This window comes from Scyliorhinus torazame, chromosome 29 (assembly GCF_047496885.1).
Source record: "Scyliorhinus torazame isolate Kashiwa2021f chromosome 29, sScyTor2.1, whole genome shotgun sequence".
NCBI lineage: Eukaryota > Metazoa > Chordata > Chondrichthyes > Carcharhiniformes > Scyliorhinidae > Scyliorhinus > Scyliorhinus torazame.
The window spans coordinates 21,745,123-21,770,005 of record NC_092735.1 but is presented as its reverse complement, the minus strand read 5'-3'; the positions used below and the strand labels follow the sequence as shown (position 1 = coordinate 21,770,005).

At 48.8% G+C, this 24,883-nt stretch overlaps 1 protein-coding gene and 1 long non-coding RNA gene across 4 annotated transcripts in view; one reads left to right on the top strand and one right to left on the bottom strand.

Annotated features, from left to right (window-relative positions):
* Positions 1–12,029, bottom strand: part of LOC140403923 (uncharacterized) — a 33,396-nt gene extending 21,367 nt beyond the window's left edge. The window contains exon 1 of the long non-coding RNA XR_011938437.1: positions 11,968–12,029. This is a non-coding gene — a long non-coding RNA (uncharacterized lncRNA). The remainder of the gene's footprint in view (positions 1–11,967) is intronic.
* The window catches only part of LOC140403922 (protein phosphatase 1 regulatory subunit 29-like), a 494,277-nt gene that overhangs the window by 260,824 nt on the left and 208,570 nt on the right, over positions 1–24,883 (top strand). Inside the window, exon 4 of one of the 3 annotated variants that reach the window (XM_072492170.1) lies at positions 845–987. The exons of the other annotated variants lie outside the window; for them this stretch is intronic. The gene's annotated coding sequence lies outside the window, so the exon portion shown is untranslated. The remainder of the gene's footprint in view (positions 1–844; positions 988–24,883) is intronic. 3 annotated transcript variants of the gene reach the window in all.

Genomic DNA, 24,883 nt, shown 5'->3' with positions numbered 1-24,883 from the left:
CAAAATTCTTCCGCATCGATAATTGCTTTTGAACTGTCGTTACTCTTGTTAGGTCACCAATTTGCAGCAGCCAATTTGAATACAGACAGCAAATAAACGTGTGACAAGATAAATGGTGATGTTGGTTGAGGGCAAAATGTTGGCCAGGCAGTAGGAGAATATTTTGACCATCATCGAATAGTCTCTTGGGACGCTTGAAGTCCAGAACATTCAAAAATTCCCATTTAATGTTTGAGTTGAAAGATTAGCTGAAGTGTCGGCACGGATGATACATCGCAGTTAAACAGGAACTATCCCCGGCCAGACCCGTCCTGCACTGACTATGCAACCCGCCAGGCAACTTACGCCAACATCTTTCCTCGCATCAAGAATATAGTCACATTACTGGAGAATAACATGGCGAAGACTACACAAGACTGTTCCTCCTCTGCCACAGCTCTGAGAGCGCAGAAGAATAATTCCCGACACATGATGATTGAAGAGCATGTGTCAAGAATGTTTCCATTAGTTCATTTTGATAAGGCATAGACTTACCTGAAGGGCAAGATGGATTCGTTTTTTGGACTGGTTACTTATTCAGTCAGGCAACTCAATAATATGTGCACTGTGAATGCACGGTTCAATTTGTTTTGGGAGCCACCCTTCGATCATGCGCGTTATGGCGTTTTCATGGAAGTTTGGTGTCCGGAATGAGCCTTTTGCCGATTTCTCAAGAAACTCAAAAAGCTTTCTGAACAGCCATTGATCTGGAGTTGCTGCGACGCTATGTCAGAGTATTGTTCCTGGATTTTAATTAATCACTTCAATTCTCTTATTGAACTGCATCCATTTAAATTAATTGCAGATTGCTGCCAGGTTGTGAAGCTGCTGGAACTGATGTAGATCTACTGAGGGTTGTTTTGGAGAGTCTTACCTCCGATAACAACCCGCTCTGAGAACGAACATTTCCACGCGCTGCTCTGCTGTAATGTCGAGTGTGCATATTAGGTAAGTGTTATTCTCAACGGAGGATTCCTGACAGGATTTATGTCTATAATAAGGGTGTAATAGGAATCGTGATATTTCTACTTGAAAGTAAGAGTATGGCCGCCTGGGAGTCATGTGACTGGGAAAGCAGCCCAGAAGTCCCGAGCTTAAATCACGGCGTCCTAAATTGTGAAATGGAATTCAATTAATCAGGTCATTTGTGTGCCGGCATTGGCATATCACTCTTAAAGCTGTTGAACCGCCATTAAATAAATGCAACTGACTTTCAGTGAGTGGAGCCTATTGCTCCTTCCCCTCTCTCCTGGGCAGTCCCTCGGGGTTGAGGATGACTTGCTTGCACTCCAGGGAGGTGGGTTCTCCGGTGGCTGAATAGTCCGATCCTGGATCTGCAGACTCTGCCACAGGTTTTGCAGGTGGTGTTTGAGGAGGTGGGTGGGACGCTCTGGATTCTGCGCTCTCCTTCCGCTGTTTATGCTTGGCCTCCGCGTGCTCCACCCTGCGACTCCTCGAGGTGGTTGGCGCCTTCCCGGATGCCTCTTCTCCAACCTGTGCGCGTACTGAGACAGGCAATTCCCACGTGTCGGTGGGGATGTTGCATTTATTTAGGGAAGTTTTCAGATGTCCTTGTCGCGTTTCCTCTGCCCTCCTGGTGATCGGCTGCCATTGCGGAGCTCGGAGTAGAGCACTGTGTCGGGCATGCGGGCAATGTGGTTATGATGGCGGTGCGACTTTCAGGTCCATTGCTGTTGGGGTTGTCCATAAGGGTCCTGACGTTCCAGGACCCGATAATCATTTGGATTGGGTGGGGTCGGGGTGGAAGATGCCTGTGCTTGGTCTCTTTTACCATGGGTGGTGGTTGCATACCAACCACTACACAATCCCAGCAGAGCGAGGTCTTGGCCCTTGGAGACAAGGCTTTGTTGTAGGACGGGGACTTACACACACTCATCATAAATTAAAGTCGCCAGAGTTCCTGATGCCGATAGGCCGATTTCCCTTTTGCGGTGGAGAGCTGACCGGTGGTGATTTAACCCGAGGATCACCACACCTCAGGCGAGGGGCAAGGGTGAATAACCTCAGCCGGTATGGGAATTGAACCCGTGTTGTTGGTGTTGTCCTACATCGCAAACTAGCTGTCCAGACAACTGAGCTAAACCGATATATTACCTCGCTGGTCTGCCCTACATGGGAATCCAGATTTCTGTGAGGACAACGGGTGATGGGAGGTAAATACTGTCCCCTTGGCCTTCCCCCCCCAAAAGGAAATTGGGGATTAAAATGATCTTGGTCCCACAGGCCCAGGAAGGTGTTGAGATGCACTGGTTAGAAGGTCTGCCTGGTTCTCTGGGACCTTGCCCCTGTGGTATTAGATGCTGTAAGGTCCACTAGCCCTCAACCCTCCCACCCTGCAATTCTCCCACATATCCCTTTGCCACCTCCCTGCTAACCCCCTAGGATCACTTCCTGGCTGGGCAGCACGGTAGCACAAGTGGCTAGCATTGTGGCTTCACAGCGCCAGGGTCCCAGGTTCGATTCCCCGCTGGGTCACTGTCTGTGCGGAGTCTGCACGTTCGCCCCTTGTCTGCGTGGGTTTCCTCCGGGTGCTCCGGTTTCCTCCCACAGTCCAAAGACGCGCAGGTTAGGTGGATTGGCCATGCTAAATTGCCCTTTGAGTCCAAAAAGGTTAGGTGGGGTTATTGGGTTACGGGGATAGGGTGGAAGTGAGGGCTGAAGTGGGTCGGTGCATACTCGATGGGCCGAATGGCCTCCATCTGCACTGTATCAGGCCCTGGGGATCTATCCGCCTTCAATTCCATCAATTTCCTCAATACCATTTCTCTATTAGTACCTATTTCCTTCAGTTCCTCCCTCTCACTAAACCCTGTGTTCTCCAAAATTTCTGATATGTTATTTACGTCCTTTTTTGGAGACAGAACCAAAGTATGTATTTAATTGGTCATTTATTTGTTCCCCATTATCCATTTCCTTATTTCTGACTGTAAGGGACCAACATTTGTCTTCACCAATCTTTTTCTCTTCACACACCGAAAGAAGCTTACTCTTGCACTCAATTTTCCCTTTCTTAATGAACCCTTTTGTTCTCCTTTGTTGAATTCTAAACTGCTCCCAATCCTCAAGTCTGTTCCTTTTTCTGGCAAATTTGTATGCCTCTTCCGTGAATCTAATACTATCTCTAATTTCCCTTGTAAGCCATGGTTTAGCCACCTTTCTCATTTTATTTTTGCGCCAAACAGGAATGAACAATTGTTGCAGTTCACCCATGCACTCTTTGAATGTTTGCCATTGCCTATCCATCTTTAGGTAACATTCCCCAATCCATCCCAGTCAACTTGCACCTCATACCATTGTAATTTCCTTTATTTAGATCTGGGACGCTAGTCTCAGAACCAATTAGGTCACTCTCCATCTGGATGAAGAATTCTACTATATTGTGGCCCCTCTTCCCCAAGGGACCTCACACAACTAAATGAGCAGCATGATAGCACAGTGGTTAGCACTGTTGTTTCACAGCGCCAGTGACCCGCGTTCCATTCCCGGCTTGGGTCACTGTCTGTGTGGAGTCTGCACGTTCTCCCCGTGTCTGCGTGGGTTTCCTCCGGGTGCTCCGGTTTCCTCCCACAAATCCCGAAAGACGTGCTTGTTAGGTGAATTGGACATTCTGAATTCTCCCTCAATGTACCCGAACAGGTGCCGGAGTGTGGCGACTAGGGGATTTTCACAGTAACTTCATTGCAGTGTTAATGTAAGCCTACTTGTGACACTAATAAAGATTATTATTATTGCCAATTATTCCTTTCTCATTACACAGTACTCCATCTAGGATGGCCTGTTCGCTAGTTGCTTCCTCGATGTATTGGTCCAGAGAACTACCCCGTATATATTCCAGGAATTCTACCGTATTTTTATAATAATAATCTTTATGGTCACAAGTAAGCTTACATTAATGCTGCAATGGAGTTACTGTGAAAATCCCCTATTCAGGCGCCTGTTCGGGTACACTGAGGGAGAATTCAGAATGTCCAAATTATCTAATAGCACGTCTTTCAGGACATGTGGGAGGAAACCGGAGTACCCGGAGGAAACCCACGCAGACACAGGGAGAACGTGCAAACTCCACACAGACAGTGACACCAGCCGGGAATCGAACCTGGGACCTTGGCGCTGTGAAGCCATATTGCTACCCCACTGCGCTACTGTGTTATTAATTTGATTTGCCCAATCTATGTGCAGATTAAAGTCACCCAGAATTTATTGATTATTGATGACTATTTTACTTTAAAGGTTATAAATGGGGGACAGCTGGGACACTGGGCATTTGGGGAGAGATCTATGGGACTGAACAAAGTCAATAAACACTATTAAGGAAAGCTCTGTGTCCTGGCTTCTTGCTTACCAACCATCATCGGGTACACTGAGGGAGAATTCAGAATGTCCAAATGATCTAATAGCACATCTTTCAGGACTTGTGGGAGGAAACCGGAGTACCCGGAGTTTCGGGAGCCGTTCGGAGGAGGAGGAGCAGTCTCTGTGTGAGTATAAAAACCTACTTTAACCCGGGGATCGCGGCCTAGTTTTGGGAGCCGTTCGGAAGAGGAGGAGCAGTCTCTGTGTGAGTATAAAAACCTACTTTAACCCGGGGATCGCGGCCTAGTTTCGGGAGCCGTTCGGAGGAGGAGGAGAAGTCTCTGTGTGAGTTTAAAAACCTACTTTAACCCGGGGATCGCGGCCTAGTTTCGGGAGCCGTTCGGAGGAGGAGGAACAGTCTCTGTGTGAGTATAAAAACCTACTTTAACCCGGGGATCGCGGCCTAGTTTCGGGAGCCGTTCGGAGGAGGAGGAGCAGTCTCTGTGTGGGTATAAAAACCTACTTTAACCCGGGGATCGAGGCCCAGTTTCGGGAGCCGTTCGGAGGAGGAGGAGCAGTCTCTGTGTGGGTATAAAAACCTACTTTAACCCGGGGATCGCGGCCTAGTTTCGGGAGCCGTTCGGAGGAGGAGGAACAGTCTCTGTGTGAGTATAAAAACCTACTTTAACCCGGGGATCGCGGCCTAGTTTCGGGAGCCGTTCAGAGGAGGAGGAGCAGTCTCTGTGTGGGTATAAAAACCTACTTTAACCCGGGGATCGAGGCCCAGTTTCGGGAGCCGTTCAGAGGAGGAGGTGCAGTCTCTGTGTGAGTATAAAATCCTACTTTAACCCGGGGATCGCGGCCTAGTTTCGGGAGCCGTTCGGAGGAGGAGGAACAGTCTCTGTGTGAGTATAAAAACCTACTTTAACCCAGGGATCGCAGACTAGTTTCGGGAGCCGTTCGGAGGAGGAAGAACAGTCTCTGTGTGAGTATAAAAACCTACTTTAACCCGGGGAACGCGGCCTAGATTCGGGAGCCGTTTTGAGCAGGAGGAGCAGTCTCTGTGTGAGTATAAAAACTTACTTTAACCCAGGGATCGCGGCCTAGTTTCGGGGGCCATTCGGAGGAGGAGGAGCAGTCTCTGTGTGAGTACAAAAACCTAACGGCAACTTCCTGTTTTCCACTTTTTTTTTTTCAAAAGTGACGTCAGAGGGAAGCTGTGATTTGATTGGTTGTTAGTAAATCTGCCCCAAATTTAAAAAAAACACAGCTAAACTCGTAAACTTAAATTAAACTAATTAATTAATTAGAGATGGCTGGTCAGATGATGTGCTTGAGCTGCTTGATGTGGGAGCTGGCAGATCCCATTGCGAGCTGCAGCGACCACATCTGCAGTAAGTGTTGGCTGCTCGAAGAGCTCCGGCTCAGAGTTGATGAGCTGGAGTCTGAGCTTCAAACACTGAGGCACATCCGGGAGGGGGAGACTTACCTGGACACTGTGTTTCAGGAGGCAGTCACACCTGTCAGAGTAAGTAGTTTAAATCCTGCCAGTGGCCGGGGACAGCAGGGTGTGACTGCAAGTCAGGCAGGTAAAGGGAACCAGCAGTCAGGAACTCAGGAGCCTCAGCCCTTGACCCTGTCCAACAGGTATGAGGCACTTGCTCCCTGTGTGGATGGCGAACAGGGCTGCAGGAAGGATGAGTCAGCTGACCAAGGCACCATGGTTCAGCAGGCCATTCAAGGGGAGGGTGTAAATAGGCAAGTTGTAGTTGTAGGGGTTTCTATTATCAGGGGGATAGATAGTATCCTTTGTGAGCAGGATAAAGAGTCCCGCATGGTATGTTGCCTGCCCGGTGCTAGGGTGCGGGACATCTCTGACCGGCTTGAAAGGATACTGGAGAGTGAGGGGGAGGGTCCAGTTGTTGTGGTCCATGTCGGTACCAACAACATAGGCAAGTCTAGGAAAGAGGACCTGTTTTAGAGATTACAAAGAGCTAGGATTCAAATTAAAAAACAGGTCCTCAAGAGTCATAATCTCCGGATTACTGCCCGAGCCATGTCCAAATTGGCATTGGGAGGCAAGAATAAGGGAAGTTAACACGTGGCTGAAAGAGTGGTGTGGGAAAGAGAGGCTCCTTTTCATGGGACACTGACATCAGTTTTGGGACAGGGGGACCTATACCGTTGGGATGGTCTCCACCTGAACTGAGCTGGGACCAGTGTTCTGGCGAAATAGGGTGGTCAATAGGACTTCAAACTAGAGATTGGGGGGGGGAAGGGAAAGTCAGGGAACCAAGAGGTGAAGTAATCAGTGGGAAGCGTAGCTGCTTAGGAATACAAAAAAGCACGAAAAGACAGAACTCAGGAGAGGTTACGATAGTCCCCATCTCACAAAATATGACATAGTGTATGGAAAGGCTCAGTAAACCAAGGTCCACCACACTAAGAAAACAAAAAGGGACGGTCAATAGAGAATTAAAGGTGCTATATTTAAATGCGCACAGTGTACAGAACAAGGTAGATGAGCTTGTGGCCCAGATTGTGACTGGCAGGTATGATGTGGTAGGCATCACAGAGATGTGGTTGCAGGGGGTTCAGGACTGGCATGTAAACATCCAGGGATTCACAACCTATCGAAAAGACAGACAGGTGGGCAGAGGGGGCGGGGTTGCCTTGTTAATTAGGAATAAAATTAAATCAATAGCACTAAACGACATAGGGTCAGATGATGTGGAGTCTGTGTGGGTAGAGTTGAGGAACCACAAAGGCAAAAAAAACATAATGGGAGTTATATACAGGCCTCCTAACAGTGGTCAGGACCAGGGGCACAAAATGCACCACGAAATAGAAAGGGCATGTCAGAAAGGTAAGGTCACAGTGATCATGGGGGACTTCAATATTCAGGTGGACTAGGTAAATAGTGGACCCAAAGAAAGGGAATTCATTGAATGTTTACAGGAGGGCTTTTTGGAACAGCTTGTGATGGAGCCCACGAGGGAACAGGCCATTCTGGACTTAGTGTTATGTAATGAGCCAGACTTGATAAAAGATCTTAAAAATTAAGGGAACACTTAGGAGGCAGTGATCATAATATGGTAGAATTCAGTCTGCAATTTGAAAGAAAGAAGGTAGAATCAGATGTAAAGGTGTTACAGTTAAATAAAGGTAACTACAGGGGCATGAGGGAGGAACTGACGAAAATTGACTGGGAGCAGAGCCTAGTGGGAAAGACCGTAGAACAGCAATGGCAGGAGTTTCTGGGAGTAATTGAGGACACAGTACAGAGGTTCATCCCAAAGAAAAGAAAGGTTATCAGAGGGGGGGGGGGGGGGGGGGGGGGGTAGGCAGACATGGCTGACAAAGAAGTCAGGGAATGCATCAAAGCAAAAGAGAAAGCCTATAATGTGGCAAAGAGTAGTGGGAAGTCAGAAGATTGGGAAGGCTACAAAAACAAACAGAGGATAACAAAGAGAGAAATAAGGAAGGAGAGGATCAAATATGAAGGTAGGCTAGCCAGTAACATTAGGAATGATAGTAAAAGTTTCTTTAAATACATTAAAAACAAACGGGAGGCAAAAGTAGACATTGGGCCGCTCCAAAATGACGCTGGTAATCTAGTGATGGGAGACAAGGAAATAGCTGAGGAACTAAATAAGTACTTTGCGTCAGTCTTCACAGTAGAAGACATGAGTAATATCCCAACAATTCCGGAGAGTCAGGGGGCAGAGTTGAATATGGTAGCCATCACTAAGGAGAACGTGCTAGAGAAACTAAGAGGTCTAAAAATTGATAAATCTCCGGGCCCAGATGGGCTACATCCTCGAGTTCTAAAGGAGATAGCTGAAGAAATAGTGGAGGCGTTAGTTATGATCTTTCAAAAGTCACTGGAGTCAGGGAAAGTCCCAGAGGATTGGAAAATCGCTGTTGTAAACCCCCTGTTCAAGAAGGGAACAAGAAAAATGATGGAAAATTATAGGCCAATTAGCCTAACCTCGGTTGTTGGCAAGATTCTAGAATCCATCGTTAAGGATGAGATTTCTAAATTCTTGGAAGTGCAGGGTCGGATTAGGACAAGTCAGCATGGATTTAGTAAGGGGAGGTCGTGCCTGACAAACCTGTTAGAGTTCTTTGAAGAGATAACAAATAGGTTAGACCAAGGAGAGCCAATGGATGTTATCTATCTTGACTTCCAAAAGGCCTTTGATAAGGTGCCTCACGGGAGACTGCTGAGCAAAATAAGGGCCCATGGTATTCGAGGCAAGGTACTAACATGGATTGACGATTGGCTGTCAGGCAGAAGGCAGAGAGTTGGGATAAAAGGTTCTTTTTCGGAATGGCAACCGGTGACGAGTGGTGTCCCGCAGGGTTCAGTGTTGGGGCCACAGCTGTTCTCTTTATATATTAACGATCTAGATGACGGGAATGGGGGAATTCTGGCTAAGTTTGCCGATGATACAAAGATAGGTGGAGGGGCAGGTAGTATTGCGGAGGTGGGAAGGCTGCAGAAAGATTTAGACAGTTTAGGAGAGTGGTCCAAGAAATGGCTGATGAAATTCAACGTGGGCAAGTGCGAGGTCTTGCACTTTGGAAAAAAGAATAGAGGCATGGACTATTTTCTAAACGGTGACAAAATTCATAATGCTGCAGTGCAAAGGGACTTGGGAGTCCTAGTCCAGGATTCTGTAAACGTAAACTTGCAGGTTGAGTCCGTAATTAAGAAAGCAAATGTAATGTTGTCATTTGTCTCAAGAGGCTTGGAATATAAAAGCAGGGATGTACTTCTGAAGCTTTCTAAAGCACTAGTTAGGCCCCATTTAGAATACTGTGAGCAATTTTGGGCCCCCACACCTCAGGAAGGACAGACTGGCACTGGAGCGGGTCCAGCGGAGATTCACACGGATGATCCCAGGAATGGTAGGCCTAACTTACGATGAACGTCTGAGGATCCTAGGATTATATTCATTGGAGTTTAGGAGGTTGAGGGGAGATCTAATAGAAACTTACAAGATAATGAATGGCTTAGATAGGGTGGACGTAGGGAAGTTGTTTCCATTAGCAGGGGAGACTAGGACCCGGGGGGGAACAGCCTTAGAATAAAAGGAAGTCACTTTAGAAAAGAGATGAGGAGAAATTTCTTCAGCCAGAGAGTGGTGGGTCTGTGGAATTCATTGCCACAGAGGGTGGTGGAGGCCGGGACGTTGGGTGTCTTTAAGACAGAAGTTGATAAATTCTTGATTTCTCGAGGAATTAAGGGCTATGGAGAGAGAGCGGGTAAATGGAGTTGAAATCAGCCATGATTGAATGGTGGAGTGGACTCGATGGGCCGAATGGCCTTACGTCCGCTCCTGTTTTATGGTCTTATCTTGGGCCCTGTTACTATCCAGCAGTGATCTGATTGAATGGTGAAGCAGACTCGAGGGATTGAGTGGCCAACACCTCTTTCTGTGTTCCTGATATGATGACCTATGAAGGAAGCCAACGTCCTTATCCATCATTGAAGTAGATCATGGAGACGTCTTTTTCCTGGCCAAATTTCGCCGGCTGGATCTTCCAGTCCTGCCGATGGTCAACCCCGCCATGGGTTTCCCAGCGGTGGGCGGTGCATAGAACGGGACACCCCGTTGACAGAGGCGGGCCCAGAAGATTCTGCTGCCGGCCAAAGGCGGGCTACCTTCGTCGGCCATGACACATGCCGTAGGGGTCGTGAAAATCCCGACCAATGTATCTGTTAAGTAAGCTTACTAATGGGCAGCACGGTGGCGCAGTGGTTAGCACTGCTGCCTCATGGCGCCGAGGTCCCGGGTTCGATCCCGGCTCTGGGTCACTGTCCGTGTGGAGTTTGCACATTCTCCCCATGTTTGCGTGGGTTTCGCCCCCACAACCCAAAGATGCGCAGGCTAGGTGGATTGGCCACACTAAATTGCCCCTTAATTGGAAAAAATGAATTGGGTACTCTAAATTTATTTTTTCAAAAGTAAGCTCACTAATTAAGTGCTCTAGATATTGGAGTTATTGATTTCAGTTTATACATTGTGCTGCTTAATGAATATTTACTGATCATTTTTAAAAATAAATATTTTATTAACTTTTTCAAAAATCTTCTAATACAAAAATTACATGACACATATTTAATTAACGTTTAACAATCCTTTCCTCAACCTGAAAACAAATTAATTAACTAACTACCCCCTCCCATTTTAGCTGCTGACTGAGGTTAATTCCTTAACGTGAGATATAAACGGATGCCATCTTTTATGAAACCCCTCATCGTTCCCTCTTAAACTGAATTTAACCTTCTCTGGGCTTGGAAACTCCATTAATTCTCCCAGCCATGTTGAGACACAGGGTGGAGAAACTGACCTCCAACCCTATAGGATATGCTTCCTCGCCATCAGCGAGGTAAAGGCTCAGACATGTGCCCCCGCCCCTGCCTGGAGCTCCGGCAAGTCCGACACCCTGAATATGGTTCCCGGGGGACATGGTTCTAGGTTCAACTGTAACACTGCCGACATGGTGGGGAAGAAGGTGTTCCAGAATTTCAGGCACGACCGAAACATGTGTCCTTTCTAATTATAATTCTGAAATTGATAATTTAATGAAGTCATTGACTTCAGGAAACAAAGTATTGTACACACCCCTGTCAGCATCAACGGGGCCGAGGTGGAAATGGTTAGCAGTTTCAAATTCCTAGGTGTGTACATCTCCAAAAATCTGTCCTGGTCCACCCACATCGACGCTACCACCAAGAAAGCACCGCAGCGCCTATACTTCCTCAGGACACTAAGGAAATTTGGCATGTCCACATTAACTCTTACCAACTTTTACAGATGCACCACAGAAAGCATCCTATCGGGCTGCAACACAGCCTGGTGTGGCAACTGCTCGGCCCAGGACCGCAAGAAACATCAGAGAGTCGTGAACACCGCCCAGTCCATCACACGAACCTGCCTCCCATCCATTGACTCCATCTACACCTCCCGCTGCCTGGGGAAAGCGGGCAGCATAATCAAAAAACCCTCCCACCCGGCTTACTCACTCTTCCAACTTCTTCCATCGGGCAGGAGATACAAAAGTCTGAGAACACGTACGAACAGACTCAAAAACAGCTTCTTCCCCGCTGTTACCAGACTCCTAAACGACCCTCTTATGGACTGACCTGATTAACGCTACACCTCTGTATGCTTCACCCGATGCCGGTGTTATGTAGTTACATTGTGTTGCCCTATTATGTATTTTCTTTTATTTCCTTTTATTTTCTTAATGATCTGTTGAGCTGCTCGCAGAAAAATACTTTTCACTGTACCTCGGTACACGTGACAATAAACAAAGAAAAAAACGAGGAAAAAAACGGAAGTAATTTGAAACATATTGCTGGGATTTCCCCTTCCATTCGAGACCTGCAACTTGAGGATTCACGCTCTTTAAGTTGCTACTTTTCGTTGCAGTCTCTCACAACTCTTCACACATTCTCCCTCCCTTCAGTTCTGTCGAAGAGCTAAAGGACTCAAAAATGTTTACTCTGCTTTCTCTCCGTACGGATGGTGCTGAGTTTTTCCCGCTTCAATCCTTGTCCCGGGATTCCTGCGTTAGTTCCTCCTGGAGCTGTGTACTCACGTGACTTAGAGGACGGACCGGCTGGAAAAACGTTGCACACTCTTGCCCCATTAGATCCAGTGGGACCGCGACCTCTCTCTGTCTCGTCTCCGGGCTAATCCCAGTTTCAGGGTTTCGCGGTCTGAATAATGCAAGCCGCTGAGCTAATATTGAGCCAAGCAGCAAAGACAATGGATGTTCTATAAGGCCGGGATGTATCAGCGAGTGTCAGACTAAGCGAGACAATGCACTCAAACAGTTCATGAGTATAGAACTGAACTTTCTCTTGTCACATTGTACATCTGAGCTCAGTAGAATGGTGTACAAAAGGGACTAAAGAGTTTAATTCAACACGATTGTATGACACTGGCTCTATGTGCTGCACTTCACACAAATAGATTCATTATACTGTATCTTACTCCCTTACTGTTTTCAGGAAATAGGTTTCTTTGACATGCTAATAACTTGCCATTCAGAGCACAGATAGAACTGGGAAACTGGACAATTCGAATCCAACTAATGCAGTGGAAAGAGAAAGAGGGATGAGCAAAAGGGCTTAATTAATAGATTCTGAATCATCTGCTGGCCTGCCGATGAATACATTCAGCATGGAACCTGGTGTTAGATGACGCCACCGCTGCTTAGGTGAGAGAATTTGCTCAAATATAACAAGTCTCCCTGATTTTTTTTTTTTTGAGATGATCTCACTCGTGTCTCTGTAAAGTTTTGCATTTTCAAATTTAGCTGCTTTGTGCTCGGGGCTTTCAACTTGGCCATCTACATTTGAAAAGGGGTGGTAGGACTGATTGGCCGGTTGGAGGCGATGCTCCCATTGACGGCTGCTTGGCAAATCGAAAGCCTGCAGTCCCTGCCTCTCCACTGAGCGGTCTGAGCAGGTGGAGGGTCAAGGTTTGGGGTTGCAGCATTGGAGCGCTGATTGCTGACAGCGATGGCTGACTTGCTTCTGGGCTGCATGGTGAGCACCGATCATAGAGTCGTAGAGGTTGACAGCATGGAAACAGGCCCTTCGGCCCAACTTGTCCATGCCGCCCAAAATCTACCACTATGCTGGTCCCAATTGCCCTCATTTGGCCCATATCCCTCTCTACCCATCTTACCCATATAACTGTCTAAATGCTTTTTGAAAGACAAAATTGTACCCGCCTCTACTAATGCCTCTGGCAGCTCATTCCAGACACCCACCACCCTCTGTGTGAAAAATCTGCCTCTCTGGACCCTTTTCTATCTCTCCTCTCTCACCTTAAACCATCTAGTTTTAGACTCCCATACCTTTGGGAAAAGATGTTGGCTAGCTACCTTATCTATGCCCCTCATTATTTTATAGTGCTCTATAAGATCACCCCTAAGCCTCCTATGCTCCAGGGAAAAAAGTCCCCGTCTGTCCAGCCTCTTCTTATAACTCAAATCATCCAGTCCCGGTAGCATCCTAGTAAATCTTTTCTGCACTCGTTCTAGTTTCATAATATCCTTTCTGTAATAGGGTGACCAGTATTTCAAGTGTGGCCTTACTAATGTTTTGTACAACTTCAACAAGACATCCCAACTCCTCTATTCAATGTCCTGACCAATAAAACCTAGCATGCTGACTGCCTTCTTCACCACCCTGTCCACCTGTGACTCCACCTTCAAGGAGCTATGAACCTGTGCCTCGAGATCGCTTTGTTCCCTAGATCTCTTTGTCACTCTCCCCAACACTCTACTATTAACTGAGTAGGTCTTGCCCCAATTTGATCTACCAAAATGCATCACCTCACAAATGTCGCTGCCATTTGTTATAGAGGGACTGTTTTTATTATGCTCGGACCTTGATTCCGCACTGAAGTAGATCCCAGCTGTTCCTGTCGGTCCTCACCCTGCTCTAGATTCTCCTCCATTGTTGGCTAGTGATCTTTGAACTGTCACCTCCCACCTGCATCACCCACCCAGACCTACCATTGACCGCACCCCGACTCCAAGGATCTGCATGGGGAAAATCGCCGGCAGTCCACCCACTGACACCCTGCCCGTCAAACAGCTCTTGGACAATCTCGCCTTCCACACCTGGGGCGGGATTCTCCCGCAACCAGCAGGGCGGGCGGTACCGGCTCCAAAGAGTGGCGTGAACCACTCCGGCGTCGGGCCGCCTGGATGGAGCGGAATCCTCCGCACTTCCGGGGGCTAGGCCGGCGCTGGAGTGATTGGCACCGTGCCAACCGGCGCCGAAGGGCTTCCGCCGGCCGGCGCGAGTTGGCGCATGTGCAGGAGCGCCAGCGTGGTCTGGCGCATGCGCAGAACCGCTGGAGTGATTCATGCGCATGCGCAGGGGGTTTCTTCTCCGCGCCAGCCATCGGGGAGCCTTACACAGGCCGGCGCGGAGGGAAAGAGCGCCCCCACGGCACAGGCCCGCCCACAGATCGGTGGGCCCACGATCGTGGGCCAGGCCACCGTGGGCCCCCCCTCCCCTGGCCCCCCGCCCCCCCCCCCCCCTCCCCGAGGACTCCACAGGCCGCCCTCAAAGCCAGGTCCCGCCGGTACGGACATTGTCTAATCCACTGGTCTAAAACGGGTGGCCACTCGGCCCATCGGGGCCCGGAGAATCGCCAGGGGGGCCACTGCCAACGGCCCCCGAACGGCGCGACGCGATCCCCGCCCCCGCTCAAAAACCGGCGCCGGAGAATTCGGCAGCCGGCATCGGAGCGGTGGGGCGGGATTCACACTGCTCCCCCCCCCCCCTCACCCGGCGATTCTCCGACCCGGCAGGGGGTCGGAGAATCCCGCCCCTGATCTCTAAACTAGGACGGTAGTTTATTACCTCTCCAAACTGACTGTATCCTATCTATGAATCATGTTTGTCCTATCATGGGATCGTCAACCTTAACTTTGGACCATTTACCTTCTTCCTATTCCGGTACTACGACCAGGACACAGTAATATCGAGTTTCCTCTGTGTCCATTTGTGCCTGCATTTGGATTTCTGTTCTGGATGTATGCCCCTTACTTCCCTCGCCTTGTCCCTTTCCCTCTTCACTCCTTTCCTCCATGCCTCCTTTTATTTCTTCCTTTTGACACCCTCTTCAAAATCCCTGTCCCCAACCTTCACCATTCCTACATCTTCTTGCCGTCTCAATCCCCCCCCCCCCCCCCCCCCCCCCCCCCCCCCCCCCCCCCCCCCCCCCCCAGCCCCCGGGCCTAAGTCCGCAACTTCCCTCTGTGCCTGTCTCAGAGTTCTTTGAATGGCCCTTCGCAGTACTCGTCCCGGCTCCCTACAAAGAGAATGTCCAGCTGTCTCCCCTCCGCTTTTGCCAACCTCCATTAGCATGTCCGCCGGGGCTAATCTTGCTGGTCTCCTTCTCACCCTGTTCGCTCCACCAACCACTGAGCCCATGGTCTGTGCCAACAGATGCACCATCGCTGCCCCTCTCCATTCCTCCTTCCAGAATGTTTGCTTGCTTGTGAACAAGGCCCTTGCCGATCTATGACCTTTTCCTGGATGATTGCATTGACATAATGACCTTCACAAGAACTTAGCTCATGGGTACAAAGCCTTGCCCTTACTGAAGGCTCCCTATATTTTCCACGTTCAGCACTTTCCAATTCACTGCAATTGTACTATGAGCCTGATCCCTAATCCTATCTTTATCCAACCTCTTCTCCTTCTTTAGCCACCTTTCCTTTAGAATCTTCATTCTGTTCTTCCTGTCCATATCCAAGCCATGTTTCTCACTGAGGTATTCTCACTATTTTCCTGTCTCGGCCTCTTCACCAAGAGACTTATCATCTTCTGCGACTTCAGCCTCCATGGCATGGCGGCACAGTGGTTAGCACTGCTGCCTCACAGCACCAGGGAGCCGGGTTCAATTCCAGCCTTGGGCGGCTGTAGGTGTGGAGTTTGCATGCACACCCTGTGCCTGCGTGGGTTTCCTTCGGGTGCTCCAATTTCCTCCCACAGTCCAAAGATGTGCAAGTTAGGTGCATTGGCCATGATCAATATGCGAGGTGATGGGTGAATGGACCTGGGCAGGGTGCTTTTTCAGAGGATCGGAGCCGACTCGATGGGCCGAATATGCCTACTGCATTGTAGGGATTCTATATCAACTCACTTTGCGCCCTCTGCTTCGTGTTCACTGCATTCCTGTCCTTCCTCTCGTCTTCAATCCCTCCTTTCATATGAAGTCTCCTATCCATATTCATTAAAAAAAAAAAAAAATTTAGAGTACCCAATTCATTTTTTCCAATTAAGGGGCAATTTAGCGTGGCCAATCCACCTACTCTGCACATTTTTGGGTTGTGGGGGCGAAACCCACGCAAACACGGGGAGAATGTGCAAACTCCACACGGACAGTGACCCAGAGCCGGGATCGAACCTGGGACCTCGGCGCAGTGAGAATGCAGTGCTACCACTACGCCACCGTGCTGCCCTCCTATCCATATTCATGACCACTCCCTTATCCCTGTCTTCTCAGGAGGCCTCTCTATACCCACTTCCTCAGACACATGAAATAGGAGCAGAAATAAGCCATCCAACCCATCAAGCTTGCACCGCCAGTCAATAAGATCATGGCCGATCTGTTCGTGTTGAATCTCATATTTGCCAATTAACCGAATAACCTTTTGATTCTCTTGCCCAACAAGAATCTATCTACCTTCACCCTCAAAATATTCAGTGAACCCCCTCCCTCCTCCACCGCCTTCTGAGGCGGAGAGTTCCAAAGTTGCGCAATCCTCTGAGAGAAAAATGCCCCCTCATCTTGGTACTAAAAGGGTGATCCCTAATTTTAATACAGTGCCCCCTAGATCTGGACTCCCCCACAAAAGGAAACACCCTTTCCACGTCCCGCTTCTCAAGACCGTTCAGGAGCAATCAAGTCACCCGCCCTCTAAACTCCAGTGGAAACAAGCCCAGTCTGTCCAAACTTTCCTCATAAGACAACCCGCTCATTCCAGCTATCAATCCAGTAAACCTCCTCTGAACCGCCACCGACGCATTTACATCCTTCCCTAAACAAGGAGGCCAAAACCCCTCCCAGTATTCCAGCTGTGGATTCACCAGTGACCCGCATAACCGAAGCATTACATCCTTACTTGAATGTTCAATTCCTCTCGTAAAAGGAGAAAGCCAGGTCGACTCACGAGCTACTCCAGTCTACTTTAAACAGTTGCCTCCACCTCCAACTTCAGATAAATTGCCAGATGTACAAATATTTGTGAAGAAAATATTGACAAGAAGACAGATCTTTGCGCTAGCCTGAGGGCCATGTTCGGGGTTTGAACAATCGGCAATGCCTGGTGACCCAAACACCGGTCCTAAAATGGGACAGTATGGCCTTGCTGATGAGGAGCAATGTTGAGGAATGTAATCTATTCAACCTACGAGCGTTTGCAGCATCCTAATGCAAGAACACCAAGAGAAACTTACACCTGCTGGATACGAGTAAAAAAGGATCCCATCAATATGCGCGGGCACCAGACTTTGCATTGGAGAACGATTTCTTGAGAGCATTACACAGTTAAGATGCACAAAGTGCTGTTTAACACAAGGCTACAAGAAAGGTACAGAACCCCATGCTGAGCTGGAACTACCTATCTGCAACTGAAAGGGCAGACGACAAAAGGCAATCAAACATCAGGACCAAATCAAATTGTGACAGAAGTGAAGGATGATGACCCCGTTCAAAAGTTGGAAAGCTGCACCCTTAAAGGATTTCTGGACACAAAATCAGCAACTGATCTCAAACTGCACCAGGTTTAGGGCTTACGGGATGAATCGATAAGGTTCTGATCTTCAGAAGCCACTTAGTTCTTCATAGATCGTAGAATTTACAGTGCAGAAGGAGGCCATTCGGCCCATCGAGTCTGCACTGGCCCTTGGAAAGAGCCTATCCCAGTAACCACACCTAACCATTTGGACACTAAGGGATAATTTATCACGGCCAGCCCACCTAACCCGCACATCTTTGGACTTGCGGGAGGAAACCGGAGCACCCGGAGGAAACCCACGCAGACACTGGGACAGCGTGCAGACTCCGCACAGACAGTGACCCAAGCCGGCAATCGAACCCGGGTCCCTGGCGCTGAGAAGCATCAGTGCTAACCACTGTGCCACCGTGCCTGAGCTCAGTACGCCAGCCGACAACCAAACTTACAAATGTGATCGCAGGCAACAGTTTTGATGTCTTAGATGAGGTCGCCCCAGCTAATGACCACAGCTTGCAAGCATCGCATTCAGAAGGCGTTCAGAAGGTTTGATAAAGCCCCTCGATTTTGGGGGCCTCATCGTTTAAGTGCTCCAACAATGCAATAAGAAAGGTACTCAAATGGCAGAAAACGCAGTGAAGCAAGACATCAACTTGGATAGCTAGCCCTGCATGTTTTTTGCAACGCAATTGTCGCCGAGTTGCAGAACAAAATCATCTCAGACCAGCTCATTGAAACCAAAGTAAAAATCAATAGCAACTCAAGAGGAATAAAAGATGGACCGTCCTTTAGATATCATGCAAAAAAATAAAAATAACAAGGTTTACGTGCGTTTTAAATTTATTTTAGATTTTGAGTTGAAAAATAAGGGATTTAATTTTTCAAGCTTCCCGAGATATAGGAAAGGTACCAGAGGATTGGAGAACGGTAATTGTGGTGTCAAGAAAGGATACAAGGCAGGTTTCACAATCACAGGCTTGTTGGTCCAAAATCACCTCAGGTTGTGGAATTATTGTTTTAAAAAATATTTTTATGCAAAGCATTTTCAGATTTTTTACAAAACACAATGCAGACAGTAAAATCCAGTAAAAAAAAAACCCAATGTCCCCCCCCCCCCCCCCCCCCTGCTGACCTTTACCATTCCTTAAAGAAGGCGATGAGCAGCCTCCATCTTGAAAATAACTCCTCCCCTGATCCCCTAACAGAAAATTAAAATTTTTTCCAAGTGCAGTAATTCCACCAAGTCCCCCGCTTTAGGCAGCTCCTGATCCCGTCACCTTACCAAGATCCGCTTCCGGGCTATCAGGAAGGCAATGGCCAACACATTGGCCTCTCTCTCCCGCATGCACTGCCAGATCCTTCGACACCCCGAATATCGCGCCACCCACGGGCTCAGAACCACCCTCACCCCCCCCACAAAACCTCCGACATGGTCCCCGAGGTTGTGGAATTCTGAATGGGAGAAAAAAAAAAAAATCAACAGGTCCTCGGAGAGGTTTGATTGATTAAGGAGAGCCAGCGTGGATTTGGAAAAGGCAGATTGAATTTTTTGAGACGGTTGATGAAGTCAGTGTAGTGGATGCTGTCTATATGGATTTTTAAGAAAGTGTTTAACATGGTACCAAATAAAAGGCCGGTTGACTAAATCTAGGCTTGTGGTATTGGTGGGGCAGTGTCCAACAATAAAATTATTGGATAAAACAATTGGCTTCAGGGCAGAAAGCATGGTAGATGGTTGTTTTATGGATTGGAGGATGGTAGACAATGGTTTCTACTAAGAGTCCCTGCTATGACCACTGTTGAATAATATTGTGTGTGCCTGCATGCAAGGCGCTTGCCCACTGTATGATGTATAGAGTCACACGGTATTAGACTCAGAAAGAACATTGAGTACAGAAGAAGGGAAGTTATGCTGAACCGTTATAAAGATCTAGTTGGACCTCAACGAGAGTGTTGTTTCCAGTTCTGGTCACCACACTGTAAGAAAGACGTGTATCTTTCCCCTTGAAGGGTAAGAGGAGATTTACCAGAATGATTCCAGGGATGGAGGAGTGGAGGTCAGTCCCAAAGGTTGGAGAAGCTGGGGTTGCTCTCCTTGGAGCAAAGGAGATTGAGGACAGATCTGATAGAGGTGTACACGACAATGACAGGTTTGGATAAGGTAGGAAAGAACAAACTCTCCCCATTCACTGATGGTACAAAGACAAGGGGGCACATTTAAGTTTTTCGGAAAAAGGGAGAATGTGAAGAAGACATTTTTTCAGGAAGCGTCGGTGTCCACCGGGGATCAGACAGAAAATTAACCACTTAACCTGCATAGGTTGAAAAGGCTTTGATTTCCCATCCACGATGAGGAAGAATTCTCTTAGCGCAAAACCTTTGCAGAGAGCAGTGAAGAGTTCAGGGCAGAAACCTCACCCTTTTTATGGGTCGTTACTGTGATAAGGCAGGTTTAAATTTCCAGTGTGAATATTAGTGAATGGGTGAATTAAAAAGAAAAATAGATTTCGAGTACCCAATTCTTTTTTTTCCAATTGACAGCCAATTTAGCGTGGTCAATTCATCTGCTCTGCACATCTTTGGGTTGTGGGGGTGATACCCACGCAGACACGGGAGAATGTGCAAACTCCACACGGACAGTGACCCGGGGCTGGGATCGAACCCGGGTCCTCGGTGCTGTGAGGCACCAGTGCTAACCAGTGCGCCACCATGCCGCCCAAGGGGTGGGTGGATGAAACCATAGAATTTACAGTGCAGAAGGAGGCCATTCAGCCCATCGAGTCTGCACCGGCCCTTGGAAAGATCACCCTACTTAAGCCCCACGCCTCCACCCTACCCCCCTTTATCCCCGTAACCCCACCTAACAATTTTTGGACACTAAGGGCAATTTGGAATGGCCAATCCACCTAACCTGCACATCTTTGGATTGTGGGAGGAAACCGGAGCACCCGGAGGAAACCCACGCACACACGGGGAGAACGTGCAGACTCCACACAGACGATGTCCCAAGCCAGGAATCGAACCTGGGACCCTGGAGCTGTGTAGCAACTGTGCTAACCACTATGTTATCATGCTGCCCTGAATGAGTGAATGTGCAGGGTGGACGCTGGGTGAGGATGTAATACTGCGCATTTCATACTGTACAAGCGCAGTCCTCAAACATCGCAAATATGGGAGACGTTTGAGTCTTTTTTTAACAGGTCCCCAAAATTCGAAACCATTGTCCATCCTGCTTGGGGTCTTTCCTTGTCTGGTGTAGCAAAATGACCTTAATAGCATCTTTTATATCCATTTCTTTCAATGGTGGACAGGATGTTATACCAAACCTCACTGACCTGTCCATGATAGCGTGAGAGCATGATAAGTTATAATCTGCCAAGTATCTGTTAAAAACCTCAGGATAAAGCTCACATGACATTGTCCATCTTCCTTCGACTTCCGCTCAGTAAATTACATTGTGTGAAAACCACATGTGATTGGCTTGGATAACTCGCGCAAGTTTCAACCGTCGAGCTGGCAAACGGTCATCAGGGTTGCTCATTGAAGAGGCCCATTGATTTCCGTTTAATCTGATCAAAGCCTCGTTTACATAGGCGCCTCCTTTCGCAACCGCCGGGGTTAGCATGGTGAGCGCGACAGGAAATGCTGAACAACCTCAGCAGGTCTGGCAGCATCTGTGGAGAGAGAAAGAGACAGACAGGGCGATTCACGCAAAAAATGACAAAGGGCGGGATTCTCTGGGGTCCCCGCCACGTGTTTCTTGGGGACGGCACAGCGGTCGCCAGCGATGGGATCGACTGGTCCCACCGCTGTCAATGGGATTCCCATTGAATCCAGAGAGGGTGTGAATCTGAGAACATGTGCTCCATTCGAAGCCCAGTGGGCATCCCGTTTAAGGGCTCACCTGCTATTCTCTGGGAATAACGGGAAGCTGGGTGCAGCAGTGGGGTGGGAGGAAGGGGAGGGGGGTGCTTGGAATTTCATCCAGAGTTAACGTTGCGAGTCTGTATGTCTCTCCTTCAGAGAGCTTGGCTATCATCAATTTTTGTAAAAACCCATCTGGTTCACCATTGTCCTTGAGGAAAGGAAATCTGCCGTCCGTACCCTGTCTGGACCCCATGTGACTCCAGACGCACAACATTGACTCTTAACTGCCCCCTCTCTGAAATGGCCCGAGCAAGCTGCTCAGTGCAAGGGCAATTAGGGATGGGCCACAAATTCTAACCCCGCCAGCGACTCCCACATCCCAGGCTGGATTCTCCAAAATTGGGGCTATGTCCCTACACCAGCGTAAAAACGCTGGCGTTTCACTCTCGACTTTCCTTAAAAAAGTCCAGAGTGATTCCCCTACCTGCAGGGGGCTGGCAGGACCCCGGAGTGCTTGTCGCAGCTCTGGCTGCGGATACGGGGCCCCGCACTTCCGGTCGGGAGTCCGCGCAGGCGCACGGCGGCCGCCCCATGCGGCATGGCGGACTCGTACTGCGGACCGTCATGAAATATGTAAGCCCCCCCGAGATCGCGCGCGATCGTGCCGCACGATCGCTCCCCTGCCCGTCCATGAGCCCCCCCCCCCCGGTGATCGATCCCCCCGCCCCCCACCAGGGCCGAGGTTCCTGATGGCCGATAGATGGGTAGAACCATGGCGTCGGGAACTCGGCCCGTTTTGCGTGGAGAATCCCGGTGGGGGGGCCCTCAGTCAATGGCCCCCTACCCGCGCTGTGTAGATCGCGCGCGAGCGACTCCTGAGCGATTCGCCGGTTGCGGCGCCGGTCCCGATTTCCGGCTAAACGGCCATCCCCCCCCCCCCCCCCCCCCCCCGGCGCCGAACCCGATTTCGGCGCCAAGGTTCGGAGAATCCAGCACCCCGGGCCATGTGCGAATAAAGTTTAAAACGAGGCTATGTAACTGTGCCTGTCATGATATTCAAACACACACATCATGATAGACACACCAACAGACAAATCAGAACACACAACACCACAACCAATCACAGACAAGGACAGGGACAGTATAAAAGGACAAACACGACACCTGGTGGCCAGTATTAGCTGGAGACCAGGACAAGGACAGACCTGTTACACTACACACTCAGGGAGACACAACGTGCAGAGTATCCAGACCGAATTGTATATAGAAGTTGAAATAAAATAGAGTTGTACCAAATACAACTGTGTTGGTTCATCTGTGCATCAGGGCACCCAACACCACATGGTACAGGAGTGGATCGATACCTGCCGGCATACCTCAGTGTACAGAGACAACCACCAGTACCCAGGCAAGATGTATTGGCTCCCGGTTCCGCAGCCGTTCCAGTGCCACGGCGATCTCCGCGAAAACTGGCGGCAATTCCGGCAAGCGTTTGAATTGTTCCTGGTGGCAGCTGAACTCAAAGACCTGGATGATAATGAAAAAATTGAATTTCTCCTCACCATCGCCGGTGCAAGAGCAAAAGAAATCTTCACAAGGTTCAGGTTCTTCAGGAGGCAACAAAGGTACGATTACCAGGCAGTCCTGGACAAATTCGCCAAGTACTGTGAGGAAAAGGCACTCCAATCGGCAAGTAAAGGTAAGAAAAGCGGCAGTACTCACCTCGTGGCTGGGATCCCGGAGGCCGAATTCCCAGAGGCCGAAATCCCGGGCCTGAGAGAGGGCTGGGTCGAGGTCGGTGGCCATCTTGCTAAAGGTATCACGCTAGCACAGTTGCGAGAGCAGTGCGCAGAACCAGAAATTTCGTTTGTGCATGCGCGAGAAGCTGCGCATGCGCAGTCAAGAAAACGGCCATCGGTAAAGGAACAGCGATCTGCGCATGCGCAGTCACTTCCTACGTGCTACATACCGAGCGTCAGGATGTCAGAGGCCCCAGACCGCACCAATTTAAAGGGGAAACGTCCCAAATCCAATTTAAAAGGGAAACGTCCCAAATCAAAAAAACAAAAATCTGTTCAAGCTGTAAAACAACCTTCCCTCACCTGGAATGACAGCACATTGCCGCAAATTGACCCAGGAGATGAATTTGACCTCCGAAGAACCCTGCAACAAGCAGTTACCTACGCACAAGCCGATGATTTCGACCTCGAATACTTCGATACCGATCTTTATATTTTTTCTGGACCTCGCGAGCCCAATGACAGCTCCATGGTCCTAGACGACTACGACTCGGACGAACCTTTCGTGTTGCACATTGGCGACCCCCACATTGAATCCGACGCAGATGCGGATTCATTTTTCGGATTTGAAGATCTTCAACCCAGCAGATATGACGTTCCAACTTATCAGTACCGGATGATGCCGCAGCCTGAAATTAACAGACAGGGAGCGGTGCAAGCACTCGGAGAGCGCCCTGCTGCCACACAGAGCGTGGTCCACGTCCCGCTCAACGTTCCCGACTCTATGAAAGAAGACATGCAAGACTCCAGAGCGCAGTCCTTGCATGAACAAGAAGTGACTCCAGAGTCACAAGCCTCCACAGCAAGCTTGTGGACAGACTCCACAATTGCAGAAACGCAAGACTCCAGAGCGCAGTCCTTGCACGAACAAGAAGTGACTCCAGTGTCACAAGCCTCCACAGAGAGCTCGTGGACAGCCTCCACGATAGAAGCAACGCTTGACTCCGATGCGCAGTCCTTGCAGGAACAAGACCATGAGGGTCTAGCAACCTCTCCTGACCAACCAGCGGCAGACGATGCAAGTCTGCCATGCTCACGTGAACAGCAAGAAGGCTATAACAGCCTACCATGCTCCACTGCACAGCAGCATGACCATGACGGTCTCTCATGCTACAATGAAGGGCACAGCGCTGATGACTGTTCAAGCCCAACTGAAGACAAGCCAAACGAATCACCTCTTCCAAGCCCGAAGAAAAAAGGTTTATGCGCTGACTTCAGGATCATTATAGCCGAACAGAGATTAATAATGCTGCACGGTCACAGAAGGATGCTGAGGATTTGCTAAAGAAATTACTTGTATGTTTAACTTGCAAGGAGCAGACTGAGAATTGCCAGTGTTTTAGTACGGATAAAAAAAATGGACAAGACATTGATCCTCAGGTAATGGAAATAACACAACCTGAATCATACCTACAGCAGGGACAAGTGTCTCCCTTCAACACAACACCGCAAAGTCCCAACTTCGGAGACCAGTAGTTAGTCAGTAATGACTCTTCAAACCTTGAGGGGAACATTAACTGCATTGAATCTATACACACTCCACTGATAAATGAGCAGAACATTGGAGCAAGAATCCT